At 42.3% G+C, this 16,429-nt stretch overlaps 1 protein-coding gene across 1 annotated transcript in view; it reads right to left on the minus strand.

The window, feature by feature from the left end:
• ACO1 (aconitase 1) overlaps nt 1–16,224 on the minus strand; it is a 67,688-nt gene extending 51,464 nt beyond the window's left edge. Inside the window, exon 1 of the mRNA XM_032299996.1 lies at nt 16,092–16,224. The gene's annotated coding sequence lies outside the window, so the exon portion shown is untranslated. The remainder of the gene's footprint in view (nt 1–16,091) is intronic.
• Between the last annotated feature and the right edge of the window lie 205 nt (nt 16,225–16,429).

The raw sequence follows: 16,429 nt of genomic DNA on the forward strand, positions 1-16,429 counted from the left end.
ATGACCACCAGATTTTTTAAGTAAGTCACTAAAAAATAACAACTATTAGGCAAAGGCAGGCAGAACTAGGGTAAGACATTTAACAAATGAACCATGCTCCCAGTAAAAGCGTGGGTGTAGTGCAGAGCTGGGGCTCTTGCCCAACCATAGTCTGGCTACCAACTGACCTTTGGCTCAATTGAGGACACTTGCAGGTGCCTTGGAGTGGCGCCTTTCGTGCAAACATGGCATGGCACTAAGGCATGGCACCAACATGTCACCATTCCCTAGGGACACCCTGACCTTAGGTGCTAAGGAGGTAATGAGACAGAATCAGAGAATATTGAGCTTTTGGTAAAGAGCGTTAGCAATCATGTAGCATTCCCGAGGAAGACAGAGAGGCCTTGAAAAACAATTATTGCCTATGGTCACAGGACTTATTAGTGGTAATCAGGAAAAAAAATACAGCCAATTTCCCCTCCAATGAAATGCAAATTTCCCTCAGGAAAAAAACCAAAAAAAACCAAAAAACAAACTTAAAATCTTTCATAGGTAGAGTTGACACAAGTACTTCTAGGTATATCACAGTCTTTCGGTGCTTCTCTGATGTTAGTTCTATAATCACTTACTGAATCTTCCATGTGTTTCAGAATTCAAAAACGAGTTTAGGTTTTTGATGATCTGCTCTGGGTGCAAGCTTTTTCCAAAAGACACAGTAAGGGCAAATCAATTTTACTGATATAATATTGACTATACAATCCCTTGCTCAGATTCAAGATGCAAAATGTTAGCAAAGACTCACATTAAATGATGAGAGAATTTTAAAGTTGCAAAATAACATATATATACACATATACATATGTATATGTGTATATATATGTATATACATATATATGTATATACTAGGATCTCATTTAAGTTAAAAAAAAATTGAAGACCATTAGTGTATGTTCATTCACACACACACACACACACACACACACACACACGATTGCATATGCAAATGCACAAAAAGACAGACATATAGCTAACATGGATTACAAATAGAATAACACATTGTATAAAAGGGAGACTTTAGCTTTCTATGTTTTATACCCTTGTATTAATTAAATTCTATTTTTGATAAGCATGCATTCATTTACGACTTACTTTTTATTTTATTTTTATTTTTTCTGAGACAGAGTCTTGCTCTGTCACCCAGGCTGGAGTGCAATAGCACGATCTCAGCTCAGTGCAACCTCTACCTTCTGGGTTCAAGCAATTCTACTGCCTCAGCTTCCTGAGTAGCCGTTATTACAGGTACATGCCACCATGCCCAGCTAATTTTTTGTATTTTTAGTAGAGACAGGGTTTTACCATGTTGGTTAGGCTGGTCTTGAACTCTTGACCTCATGATCCTCCACCTCAGCCTCCTAAAGTGCTGGGATTACAAGCATCAGCCACCGTGCCCGGACTACTACTTACTTTTTAAAACACTGGAGCAGTCATTTAAACTTTGTACATAAATACCTATATTAGCATCTCTATAAAATGAAAATTTGACATCTTCAGCAATGTCCTTTGAAAGGAAGATAGAATGGTTCATAAAGTTCCTGGAACTACAAATGCAGGTCTTTCTTTAATAACGACTGGTGAAGATATATTTAAATTTGTGACGATAACTCCTGATAAAACCCACTCTGCTCCCCTCAATATGTCCTTTGATATCCACCAACAGAAAGTTGTGAAGAGAATCCCTGAATGGCTCAAATTTAGCCTTAGATGAACAGTGTCACATCTCATTCAGGTAAAACAGGCCAATCCAAGAGGGACCCTCCCTTCCAATCCCATCCCCAGCTACCTTTTCAATCGCAGCAGGATACCAAATTTGTTACTGAACCACATCTTCTTGGGTGGTAATAACTTTAAAAATATTACACTAAGAAATAGATGTGGCCAGGCATGGTGGCTCATGCCTGTAATCCCAGCATTTTGGGAGGTCGAGATGGGTGGATCACCTCAGGTCAGGAGTTTGAAACCTGACCAAGTGGTGAAATCCCATCTCTACTAAAAGTACAAAAATTAGCTGGGCATGGTGGTGCGTGCCTGTAGTCTCAGCTACTCAGCAGGCTGAGGCAGGAGAATTGCTCAAACCCAGGAGGCAGAGGTTGCAGAGATGGGATTGCGCCATCGCACTCCAGCCTGGGTGACTCCATCTCAAAAAAAAAAGGAAAGAAAAGAAATAGATGCTCACTGTAGAAACAACAGAAAATGCAGGTGAGCAAAAAGAACAAAATAAAAGTCCTTTGTAATATCATGATTTAGAGTTTCATTTATCATGACTTTTAAACGCATTTGAATTTTAAAAAATGTATTAGACCTCACACTGTTTTGCAAGTTGCTTTTTTTCACAACAATAAACCTCAAATATCTTAATAGGACAATCATGTGATATTTTACAGCACTTTCAACTATACCATAAAAATCTATCCTTCAGATATATAACAATTTCCCTATTATTAAAATACATAGGTTGTTTCCAAGTACTAGCATTCAATGATGCCTTGTATACTCACATCATTAGTAGGTCCTTAAATCACTTCTTTTAAATACATTTCCAGCTTTCAGTTCCTAGAAGCATGCTGGGTGAATGGATTTGCACATCACCAGGATGTCTTGAAAAGGCTATACCAATTTTACAACCCTTCTCTGAGGCAGTGAGTAGAGGTACTCAAACCAGGCAATATAATTCATATTTACCTTTCGCCAAGTGGAGACATTAAAAAGCCAATCTTGATACTTCTTTAATAGCTAGTTAAACTGAATAATTTTCCATCTGTCTGTTAGACATCTAAATTTCTTCTTTTATAAACTGTCTGTCTGCCAGACAGGTCAAACTGAGTGACACTAAGATGACCTCTGGTGACCAAATGTTTTCATCTCCCAGGGTACTTAACTGAGCTATTAATGTGGATGTCTCAGCTCTGTAACTCTGGAGAGACTGAAATGGCCCTTGGCCTCTACCTGGTCTTGAGATATGGTAGACAATATGTCCCTTTACGTGAATGACAGACAGCCCTAAAATCTGTGGACAATTTGACCCTATGCTTGGGTGTACTGTGAGCCTAGTTAGTTACAGCAAGGAAAGGGGATGATTAGCTTAAATCATGGACAGAATCCTATTTGGGCCAGTACGTTTTGCTTATGTTTAACTCTAGATTAAAATTTAAATATTAGGTTTTTGTATTTTATATAGGCAGGTATTTCCTTTCAGCATTTAAAAATATCAATCTGGGTCGATGCAGTGGCTCATGCAGTGGCTCATGCTCATCCTAGCAATTTGGGAGGCCAACGTGGGTGGATTGCTTGAGCCCAGGAGTTTGAGATCAGCCTGGACAACATAACAATCCCTTGTCTCCACAAAAAAAAAAAAAAAAAAAAGAAAAAATTAGCCAGTCATGGTGTCACACACCTGTAGTCCCAGATACTCGGGAGGCTGAGGTGAAAGGATCGCTGGAGCCTGCCAGATTGAGGCTGCAGTGAGCTGTAATTGTGCCACTGCACTCCAGTCTGGGTAACAGAGCAAGACTGTCTCAAAAAGAAATTCCAAACCCTGGCAGCAATCCTTGTGAACAGGTTTTGTGAGGGAGACTGCACATAGCATATGGATGGATGTTAAACCATTACTCTTGTTAGAAAACCGTGTCAAATCATACACCCACCCAGCTGACAGGCAGTGATTCAACAGTAGCATTCAAGAGGAGTGCCGTGTGATGATGTTTATCTATCATGGCCAGATTTGTCGAGATGTTTGCAACATTCGCTGCCAAGGATCAGAAAAAATAAGATTCTCCTTTTAGGGTCTCCATTCCATCTTTGGAATATATAAATCTATGATTTTGCTACTTCTGTTATCAAAGCTTAATTTTATTAGGTTACCTTATGATACAGACAGAGGCATAGATATTAATGGGCCCCATAAGCAGTCACAGGATTTCCACACAGCAGTAGGAGGAGCACAGGAGAGAAGTAAACCCAGGAAGCAGAACTGTCAGTAGTGTGGAGAGGATGAGAATTTGCTTTTTCTTTTGTTTTGTTTTGGGGGTACATATCAGTTTCCAGGGGAGCTTGTATAGTTAGAAAGAGCTTTCAGATGATCAATTGAGAATCATCTCTGTACGGTCTAAAGTACTGACAGCACATCCCCCGATCCTTTTTTTAGGCTATCTAAAAACACTAAGAGTGGATTTTGAAAACCTATGCAAAAGACAGAAAAGCACCCATCTGTTTTCCTCTCTTCTCACACATTCTGAAATATACCTGTCTTGAATTGCCATGGCTTCCAACTCTAAAGTCTAAGTACTATCACTGCATCTCTAAGGTTCACTTAAGTTCATTACAAAGGTTAGCTACATTTCATTTCTGTTTAAAGAGAAAGTAATTGGCCCCACTTCTAAACTAATTTTTGTATATCTAAACATCATGCTACTTATAAACACTTTTTTTTTGTCAAAAGTAAAATTCCAAGGATATCCATGTGAACATAAACAACATTGAGGTCAGAAGCATCTAGGCCAGCAATATCACCAAGGCTTGTCAACTTAGGTCTATCATAAGAGGAGAGCTAGAAATATTAATCCCTTGTTTTATTTGATGTTGATGCATCTGAGAAACTGGACTAAATACCTCTGAATTTTCCAAGAAACCAGGTCGCTTTTATGAACACTTTTAGCTGTTCATAAAAGTGATTTATGCAAAACAAAAACCTCTTAACTGTGATACTTGAAACTAGAAAAACTTTGAAGGAGATGTCATATGAGCAATTATCTATTTTTTAGAGAGAGACTGTGGGGGAAAGAGTGGTGTAGAAACAATGGATTTAACAATATAACCACATCTGTCTACACACTTTTCTTGAGCACTAAGTATGTCTAAGATGCACCATATGCAACAGAGAGGAACAAAACTCTGCCTCTGTATCAGAAACCTTTGTCATCTCAGAGCAGCTTGTCTCTTCTTGCTTAGTTTTTATGTTGTTGGTCTATTTTCACTCAGTCTTGTTCCATCCTGGATAGCTGACCAGAAATGTTCTACATATATGTCAAGATTAAAAAAAAAAAACAAAAAGCTTAAGTAGCTTAAATGGTCTTTAAATGGTTTTATTTTGAATTGGCCATATAACTTTTCTGTGCCTCAGCTTCCCAACGTATAAATAAGGTTGGTTAATGACCTAAAAAGTCCTAAGTGAAAAAATTCTATAATTCATTCATTCACATTCATGTTAACTGTCTAGTATGTGCCAGGAACTGTTTTAGGTCCTACAGATACATCAGGAAACAGAGACAGAGTCCCTGCCCTCATAGCACTTCTGTTTTAATGGAAGGAGACAGCATAAATAAATAAATATACAAACAATGTCAGATGGTGACCCATTCTATGGATAAAGCAGGGCAAGAGCAGTAGGAAGTGCAGGGGCTGTAGAGGTGTCAGTGATCAAGGAGGCCTCACTGATGTTTAACCACTGTGCAGTCAGGGGATGGGTAAGCTCACGTGCAACAGCCCTGAGGTGAGGGCATGCCTGGTGGGTCTAAGGAAGGCTGAGGAGGCCAGGGTGAGTGAGGGCAAGAAAGGGGGAAGACAGAAAAGGCAAGAGGTAGCAGGGGCCACACCACATGAGGCTCTTTAGCCAATTCGGATGTTGGAAATCTATACTTTAAGCCAGGTATATAGCTAGGTGTTTGTAGTTTATCAAAGTCCCTACTATGAGGACTTTCATAGACAGTTGATAAAGTGGCCACAAGTAAGGACTTTGATAAAGACAAACTACAAAGGCCTAGCTGTACATCTGGCTTAAATTATAGATTTCCAACATCAAAATTGGTTAAAGTTTGAGAAGAAATTAACTCATATATGAAAATATTGCACTGCACTTAAAAAGTGGTTACTTCCTGAAATATAACCCTGTTTCCCTGAATTTCGCTATTAAGTAACACTGGAAATTCTCAGGATGTATCACAAAAATGATCATGACTCACTCGGCAGATGTGTACAGCCACTGCCAAAAATAACAAGATTTGGGGGACCAGGGCCATGCTACAACAATGCCTGACCAGGCAGCCCTGCCTCTTAAGGGCTCCCCCAGTTCTGGGCTCACTGGCTAAGACAGGGCAGAGTAACACATGCAACTCCCAAAGAGAAAGACTTAACACATCCTCTAAGCTGGTTTTAAATTAGTTGTAACAGCACCAACTCAGAAATATTCACTTTTACTTTTTATTGTCACTGTGGGCCAATATAAGTAGAGTTTTGTAAAAAGTCTTGGTGAACTTCAGCATTTATAAATTCCAGAGACAGGCTGAAAGAAAGTCACCAAGGGGTCATGAAACATTTGGCAAGAAAGTAAAGGAAGAAGCAGGGGCATTATCCTCAGAAGCCGGCATCTGACCTGGCCCTCTGCCCCGACCTCATCCTCTCCTCCTTGAGGTCTTCCTCAGCCCTTTCTCAGAATGTGGGCCCCCTACTCTTCACCTCCCCATGGTCACCAGTGGGGTGTAGTACATGAAACCTGCAGTGACCCCCAAATAAGTCCTACTGCAACTAAGTTTTTTTTTTTTTTTTTTTTTTTGAGACATGGTCTTGCTTTGTCACTCAGGCTAGAATGCAATGGTGCAATCTCAGCTCACTGCAACCTCCACCTCTCCCAGGTTCAAATGATTCTCCTGCCTCAGCCTCCTGAGTAGCTGGGATTATAGGTGGCCACCACTATGCCTGGCTAATTTTTATATTTTTAGTAGAGACAGGATTTCACCATGTTGGCCAGACTGGTCTTGAACTTCTGACCTCAAGTGATTCGCCCGCCTTGGCCTCCTAAAGTGCTGGTATTACAGGCATGAGCCACCGCACCCAGCCTGCATCTAACTTTTAAGACAAGGAGTAGTGGGTGGAGACAGCTGCACTTTCAGAAAAAGTATTACAAAGCAGGATCAGTTGACATTCAATCTTTAAGAAAGCTGCATGATTTCCTCAGGCTCCAGAACTCATTTTGCAGATTGTGGCAATGAACTTTTCTAACTCGAACTTTAGGAATTAGAAAGAAAGGCTGTCACTACAAGAGATTGGGTGTCTGGCTGCCAGAGGTCATCTTATAGGGCCAACTTTACCTCTGTGAATTCACCAAGTGTCTGAGGCCAACTATCCCCACCCACCTCACCAACCTGGTCTCATCAGGACTGACTGAACTCAAGGATGACTCATGCTAACAAAATTCTCAGATGTTCGATATGCAAACCCATACATTTACTGATTTTCCCTAAGAAAGGCAACTGTCAGGAGGACCTGATGCTCCTGTTTCTGACCAGCAGTTCCTTCTCCACAGCAGGATAGAAGGAGGTCAGGGGCAACAAATCTGAAGCCAGATGCAGGAGTGCTTAGAGGGGGAACTGGAATGCAAACCCAAGTCCATCAGCCTCCAGAGCCCAGCTCTGAAGCAGCTGGTTCCATCCCAGTGACTCCCATAATGGCATGACTGCTCTACTTCATCGGGTTGAAGGTGTGACAAATATTAAAGCATCATTAGACCTCGACTCTTCAGGGACCTGGGTCTTTCTACGTTGTCTATGGGAAGGGACGGTGTAGATTCATTCATAACATGACATTTATAGACCTGGGATGAAGGGATAAAGTCTCCATCCTCCTTCAGATGCTCAGATTGAGAATGGAGACTGTGCAGGAGAAATCAGAATATCATGCAGCCCATGCAACAGGTGTGGTGGATGAAGGCAGACAAAGAACCATCAAGGGAAAGTATGTAATCCAGCATCAGTGCATTGGAGGGGGAGAGAAAGGCCCCTATGGACAGGCGACACCATGCACAGGCCTTCCAGAATTGTACAGAGGTAGGGAGTCACTCACTGAAAGAATAAGCTGGCAGATCAAACAATACATTAAAGGCTCAAAAGTGTGACACTGTGGGAATCATAAAGTTGTTCCACATGGATAAAGTACAGGGTACACGTTGGGGAAAGCTAAGAAACAAGGGATAGGGCAAGGTCTAGGTTGCTGCAAAGTTTAAATTTTTACCAAAGGTAAGAAGACCTCATTAAAGGATTCTGAGCTGCAATCTTCAAGCCCAGATTTGATTTTCAGAGATCATTCTGGTAGGGGTATAGACTGACTCAGGGAAAGGATGCCAGACTGGAGTCAGGGAGGCAGGTTACGATGCTATTACAGTCATCAAGACAAGGCAATGAGGAGGTGAAGGAGGGAACAAATCCAGGGACAGTTATAAAAGCAGGATGGACTGGGGTAGGGGAGGAAGAGAGAGAGCTCCTGAATAGCTTCTATGTTTCTCATTTGGGCAAACTGGCAGAGCCAATGAACAAGACGAAAACTGGGATGTTGGTTTTAGACACAGTGGATCTGGGATAAAGATGTCCAGTGGGCAGGGGCATATATGGGCCTGGAGCTTAGCAGGTTGTGCTGGGAAGAACAGCAGCAATGTGCGGGCATTATCCCATGAGTGCCAGGTCACTCCAGAAGCACAACAGCCTGGAGACACTCAGAGGGTGCCTGTGAGGTGCCAGGGACCTTGCCTACTTTCTCTAATGCAGTCCCTTGGCAACTCTGTGACAAAGGCATCACCATCCCATTTTACATCGGCGAAGACAGGATCAGAGGAGTTAAGTACCTTGCCATAGTCTCATGGCTGGTAGGTGACCAAACTGTGAGTCAAACTCAGGCTCCTGATGTCAGAACCAACTCCCTTGCACCATGCTCCTCCCAACAGGCAACACAAGTGGTATCATTTTACAGTCATTTAACATATTAAGATCCAAAAAAAAAAAAAATGGATTTTTAAAAAATTAAATCTCATTTCAAAATAACCTCCAAGCTCTAAGGTACATATATGGTGACGAGATGGTAAACGTCATGTTTCCTAAAACATCCTTGATTCTGGCAAAATTTGTATGACAGGTAACTTTTAAAGAACAGGCCGATGTAAATAATATAGGCATTATCAGCGCTTAGAAGGAAACTGATTTCTTATCTAAGAAAATAAGGGTTTATGAAATATCCTTAAAACCAATCCTGAGGCTAGTTTTGATTCTGCCATTAACACAAAATTATACCTTTCAAACATCTGCCCTGCATAGCTCTTGCATATAGCAAATATTTGGCAATGGCGTATTTATCTTATTTGTTCTCAACCAAAAATTCAAACTTGGTGATTATGTCAGAGGATACTTTCTCAGACTGACACCTCTTCTTCATGAACTATGCCACAACTTGCACCTTGCTTTATAATTCTACAATAGCAGTTATATAAAGGATGATGAGGATGTTGAATAATTAAGTGCTCCATAGACTGTTTCTCAAGCAATGGCCCAGGCAAGTGACACTATCCAAAGATGGGCTTGCCCAGGGTTCTTCTTAGGTCAAGACAAGAGAATGAGAGAGCCACACAAGCATTCATTTGCAAACAGCCTAATTTATCTAAGGTGGATTAATTTTTGACACCAAAGATTAAAGCAGGACATGAGGAATCTGAGGAACAACTGGCTTAGAGAGTGTGATATCATTTCAAAAGGTCTATGGCATTAAGAGGCACAAGAACCTGTTCTATCTCCCAAAGACATGCTTAGGAAGATGCTTTTGGGTCTTCACATGTTTGCAACATCTAATCCCAAAGACTCTTGGTTTCCAGTCGATTCTTAAAGTCAGTCTCTGCCACTTGCTGCTGAGGACAAGATTTTCCTCTATATTCTTAAACCTCCGTTTTACTTCTTTGCAGATTTTAACAATGTCTGTCTGCACGGCTCTGCCCAGACGACAAGGGCTGCTGGGATAATTAAATGAGGTAACACAAGGAACCACTGCATATACTGGGAACCATATCCCCATGAGCTGCCACAATTCATGAGATTGCTATTGACTTGCCTTTGGTAAGCTCTAAATGTAGCCTGTTTCTTTTACTGAAGATTCAAATATACATTTTAAAACAAGTATTTAAAATACAGTCAAGAATCATTCTTATCTAATACAAGTGATCCACTAATTTTCAGTTTTACTTTTTCAGGTCCTTCTCCTGGCAGGGGGCTGGGGGATGCATTCATTCTACAATTAGAGAGGACCCAAAGGCTCCAGATGTATTTGTGAAAAAATGACAAAAGATCATCAAAAATTTTCTTTTTAGAAAGCCACCTTTTTATACTGGCTCAAATTTAAGACTCTTTTCACCACTCTTTAAAATATTTTAAAATCCAAACAGGTAAAAGAAAATCTTCTTGGTCCCAGGTCATATTTGAAAATTTTTCTTTTAATGTGATGGATTTCTTTTATGCTCAAAATTTTTCTTTAGTGAACTTGATCAATGCAAATTATTTTAGCATGTATTTCTTATCTTCTTTGCATTATGCATTGCTAATACCACAGGAAAGAAAATAGGCAAACATTCCTTCTCGTATTTGAAGACTGCAATCTAACAAGACGACTAAGATACACACACAGACACAACAGGATAAGGGTCATAAGAAAAGTCAAAGGAAAGAAACAGCTACAAGGGGATTCAAGAAAGGCTTTACAGGGGACTAGGAAGTGGAAGAGAAATTTAGATGCACAGGCAGAGTAAAGAGCAAATAAAAAGGTATAGAAACAGGATAGCACACAAGTGTTCAGGGACTGCTCAGCAGTTCAGTTTGGCTGACATTAGGGCAGAACGGGTTTAAGATTTTTGCTACAACAGTCAATACATGCTTACTCCTGTAAGACCTAATAAGACCTAAGATTCTTGTTAATTCTTACAGTTGTAAATGAAGATGCCAACTCTTGCCAGAGGGAAAAAGAGGTGATGTTGAAGAAAAGTATAGGGGAGGGGCTGGGCATGGTGGTTCTTGCCTGTAATCCCAACACTTTGGCAGGCAGAGGTGGGCAGATCACCTGAGGTCAGGAGTTCAAGACCAGCCTGGCAAACATGGTGAAACTGTCTCTACTAAAAATACAAAAATTAGCCGGGTGTGGTGGTACACACCTGTGATCCCAGCCACTCTGAGGCTGAGATAGGAGAATCACTTAAACCCGGGAGGTGGAGGTTGCTGAGCTGAGACGACACCACTGTACTCCAGCCTGGGCAACAGAGTGAGACTCTGTTTCAAAAAAAAAAAAAAGTATAGGGGAAACAAAATTGGCCAATTATCACTGTTCACAGTAGTTGAGGCTGAGGGTTTATACCCTCCTCTCCACTTTGTATGTCTGAGATTTTCCATTAAAAAAAGAGGGGAAAAAAAAATGAAGGCCAGTCGACCTAGGGAGATGGTCAGCTGATGATAGTGCTAGTCAACTGGAAAGAGAGGGCGGGGCCAAGGTCAGACCGACTCTTCAGGAGAAGCAGACACAGAACAATGTGATTACATGGTCACTGTGCCTGCTTTTCGGCTTCCCATGCCTCACACTCCTCACACTTCTCACTGGGAGAGAGTAGCTGGGGTCTGCTACCAGGTAAGCTGGTGGTAAGACAGTCTAAGAAAGATGGAAGAACTGTCCTCAACATACCAGGTGTAAACACACTGCAGGAGTTCATTTGGTAATGTCAAATGTAATCTTTATTCATGCTTGAAAAGCCCGATAAGCTAAAGTGAAGAAAATCTAAAAAGCAACTGTGCTCCACTACCAAGAGTAAAGCACTTAATGTTCTGGCATATCCGCTGCCTTTGGACATGCAAGGGCAAATTCATACATATATGCGCATGATTTCTCTTCTCAGAAATGTAGACTCACAGGGAAATACCGCTGTGTAACATGCTTTTTAGTTTAAAAACTGTACAACAGCATTTTATAACACCAGTGTAAAGGCTGGATAATAGCTCGCTAAGGAACACTTTGACCTAGTATTTCTTAACCCTGGACAAGAGTCAAACATTAATACTGTTAAATAAAATGTTTTGACTTGAGATGCTCTCTCTCAATATTATTTTGTTAATATATACTAATATATATACAAGTTCAGAGCTGTGATATGATAAATTATTTTTATTGGGGGAGGAGGATGGTGGCAACTTTCCTATCACAGAAATAACTCCATTTTCCTTTCAAAAGTATAGGCTGTTGGGGTTTTAGGTTTTTGTTTTTAAGCTGTAAAAGCAATATATGAATATGCTACGGAATATCCTTCCTCACAAAATAAACACACATCTGGTATCACGAAAAGTAATAAAAGTTCCCTGCCTTCTTTCTACCTCATTCTACTGCCCATAACTGGTTACTTGCCTGTCTTCTACACATTCCTGACACTACTTTAAATACATGGAATGCAGTATATGACACATGTACACAACTTATGTACACAGAGATGTACCAATATGCATACACACAGGTATACACACACAGTGTACTCTACAATGTACAATATGCATATATAATGAGGATTTTTTTTTTTTTGAGACAGGGTCTTACTCTATTGCCCAGGCTGGAGTGCCGTGATGCTATTGTGGCTGACCGCAGCCTGGACCTGCCAGGTTATCTTCCTGCCTCTACCTCCCAAGTAGCTGGGATTACACATACATGACACCACATCTGGCTATTCTTTTTTTTTCCTGTATTTTTGGTAGAGATGAGATTTCGCCATGTTGCCCAGGTTGGTCTTGAACTCCAGGGTCAAGCAATCTGGCCTCTCAAACTGCTGGGATTACAGGTGTGTGTCACCATGCCTGGCCTTTCCAGCCTTTTTTAACATTTCCTTTGTCTCTGCCCCTGGAATCAAGACAGCTCCTAGAGGTGCTACTAGTTTTTGCATAAGAACACACAAAATTTACACAATAGGTTAGACTGCAGGCCCATCCATCCCAGCATAACATCTGAGATGGCTCCAGGGAGGGAATTAGGAATAAGGCCCGTATGTGACTCTGTCCTCAAAACTGGAACACACTTAGCCTTCTTTTAAACAACCTACAATGGATTCTTCTATGACTGATTCCAAATCCTTTGCAGTTACTACTGCCAGCTATATCCATCTTGAAGACTCAAGTTCCTAGTATTCACGCATAAAGTCCTGGAGAATCTCCTTTTCCACAAAACTATCTCTTTGAAGGATGGTTCTTGTCCAGATAGTCTAGATCAGGGGTCTGCCAAGTATGGCCAGCACTTGTTTCTGTAAATCAAGTTTTACTGGAACACAGCCATGCTCATTTGTTTGTATAATGTCTATTGCTACTTTCATGCTTCAACAGCAGAGCTAAGTAGCTGCAATAGAAACTGAATAACCATAACCCAAAAAGCCTAAAATACTTCACTACCTATCCCTTTACACAAAAAGTTTGCTGATCTGTATTTTAGAATATGATGAAAACAGATGTTTTTCTTTATCAAAAATTTTAGAGGACCTGAATCATATATATCTAGAAGCTTTGTCTAGGCTAAAGAGCCCATTTTCTACTAAAAGACAAAAAAAAAAAAAAAAAAAAAAGACAAACCAAAAGCACTTTGGCTCTGACAACAGCAGTGTCAGCTGGCAAAGGTTTAAACACCTGAACTCCAGGAGGAAAAAACCTGTGATGTAGCATTTGCTGATTTCCACGGCTTAACTATTCCCACCATGGCTTATTTCAATCTAAAAAAATGTGTTGCCACTGAACACAGAGTTAGGAAGAGATAAGCACAACTGCTACTATAAACCAGATCTGAAACCGCTGGCTCCTTAGGATACTTACTATCAATAGCTTAACTTCAAAGTCAAAGACACTGAGACCTAGAGAAGGTGTGTCATGCCCACTGGCTTGAACCAACTGGAGGTAGTTTCCCTGTGAGTCTGGCAGCCTCACAGGGAATTACTTCCTATGCAGAAGGAAGAGTAGGGGAAAGAAGGCAAAGGAAGTTCTTTGCCAGGCACATGGTGATATGTGTTGGTTTTTACCAACATTTTCACACTGTAGGACTCTGGTTTCCTCAGCACATGCCTTTGAAGCACACTTTAGGTAGGGGGTATTCTTCACACAGGACCAGCTTTCATGTAAACCATCTGACAATGAACGATCTCAATTAACTGGCAGTTATTTAAGCTATCAGACCATAATTTCCAGAAAGACTAGGACTGCATCTTTTGTGCTCTCTACTTTCCTGACAACCAGGACATAAATGGACACATAAGAAATAGGTGGCCAATAAAAATCTACTGAAAGAATGAAGGAATGAGACCCCACCAACAAAGTGGAATTTTTTAATACAAAGAACACAGCAGGTGCTCAGAGTTTAGATCCCATTTCCTTCTCCCATCTGTGCACTGTGCAACACACACAACATGCTCACATGCATGCAACATTTCTCAAATAGCCGCTGTAGCATTTAAACTGATCCATCAGAGCACAAGAGGCTCTATGGATGAAGGAACAAAAGGGAGGATGGACTTAGAAAATTTCTTCTTTCCATGTATATATGCGTACCATCTGTCTTGAACTCGTTCGGACAAAGCACGAAGCTAAGGAAAGGTTCCTGTGAAGGATCTCACCTACTACACTACAGGATGGTGGAAACTGCTTTTTGACAGGGGCTGAGGAATCATCACTCAGAGTGACACACCTCTGAATGTGAAAAGTGAAAGAACATCAACACTGGGAATCATTATTTCAATAAACCTAAGGCTAATAGCCACGCAACTGCAAACAGAAATGAACACGTGAAAGGGAAGGCAAAAGCATGCCTCCCTGTTCTTTTGGAAATAACATCCTGACTACTTGGTAACTCTCACACGAACCCCTACACACTTGGCACAGTTTCCCCATTGACACTTCTCTGAGTCCATAGGTCCTGTTTGCATCATCACTGTTGTAATCCTGATGGTCCGCTCTGCAGGCACAGAAACAACCAAAGGCAGGTGTAAAGCCTTGCTGCCTTTTCAGGAGGCTATCAAGGTTCATCACAGCTTCACGTGGGGACCTAGTACTTGGTTTCCAAAGTGAGATCAAATTTGGTTCCAGATACCAGAGGTTAATACTATCCATGGCACGGGGTGGTGTGTGTTCCCATTCAGAGGAAAAGGAAGCAGGCCCAATGAATGAAGCCTCTAAAGCATTTCCTACACTAGCATCCTCAAAGTGTGGTGCAGAGAACTCCTAGGGATGCACAAGGTCAAAACCACTTTCACAGTAATCAAATGTTACTTTTTTTCACTCACACATTTTCAGGAGTATACAGTGGAGATCTCAAGAGGCTACATGATATGTGATAACGCAACAGACTGCAGAAGCAGCTATCGGAATCCAGCTGTCTTCAATTATGCTTGACATCGAAGAGATGTGCAAAAATGTAAAGCAATGCCATTCTTCTCAATAATTTTCTGTTTTGGAAAATATAGTTCTTTTTCATAAAAACAGGCAATGTTAAGATATAACTATTTACTATTCTTTTTAAATTAATTATTAAATAGAGTACAAATATGGATAGATATAGCTCACATAAAAGCTCCTTAAGACACTAATTTTTAAGAGTGTAAAGGGGTACTGAGTTCCAAAAAAGTTTGGGGACTTCTGCCCTAGAGGTTGTTCCCCGCGGAAGAGAGTTATGTGTGTTGCAAGAAGGTAGATGCCATTATGATGTGCTAGCTGAATGTGGAAAAAAATGACTTGGTCCTAACTGCAGCCCTAGCTCCTTTCTGGATCTCCGAATCAATCAGGGTGGGCTCTGTCTTCAATCCTCCCACCGAAGGGTCTCTTACCCTTCACCCCATTTTCCGTTTGCCCCTTGGAGTTGATTCCCGGATCTGCCCGCACAACTTTAGCAAGGATTTCCCTACCCAGCCAGCCGGGCCTGGGCGAGGACCCTCAGTGCGGGCCTCACACCCTCGGGGTTAGGACTCCCAGGGCCAGCCGTACACCCTAGGCAAGGACTTCCAGGACAGGACGCACAGCCAAGGCTAAGAGGGTATAGAAAAGCCACTTCCAATCCCTCTCCCCGGGTTGACACAGAATGGGGACATGGCGGAGACGTGAGTCGCCAGAAACGCGTCCCCAGTCCTCCCCAAGCTCGCCTCCGCGTTCCCGGGGCCGCTCTGCCTCGGGCACCGCGGCAAAGGCCCGCACCGACTCCCGAGGAGCACAGGGTGGGCGGCGCTCCGCCTGGGACGTGAGTCGGGCCCCGTCGGTACTCACCTCCGGCTGCACAGTGGGGCTCCCGCGACCGGCGCTCCAGACTCAAGCAGCGGGTCCTGCTCCCGGACGCCGCGCGGTTCCAGCAGCCGCCTCCGCGCTCCTCCCACTCTCGCCCCAGGGGCCGCCGCGCGATGCACGGAGCAGGGGCGGGGCGTGCGGGCCGCGCACCGAGGAGGGGGCGGAGCCTGCGGGCGCCCCCGCGGGCCTGGAGGACTTCGCCCCGGGCGGGAGACTAGGGTGGCGAAAGGGCTCCTCCGCAGGCTGTGGGAGGGCCGCTCCCTCGGCCAGGGTCCGCTTCTGCCAGCCGGGGACCTGGGACGAGGGTGTCTGTTGTTCAC

This window comes from Sapajus apella, unplaced genomic scaffold (genome assembly GCF_009761245.1).
Source record: "Sapajus apella isolate SASKATOON/1434 unplaced genomic scaffold, GSC_monkey_1.0 scaffold42, whole genome shotgun sequence".
NCBI classification, from domain to species: domain Eukaryota; kingdom Metazoa; phylum Chordata; class Mammalia; order Primates; family Cebidae; genus Sapajus; species Sapajus apella.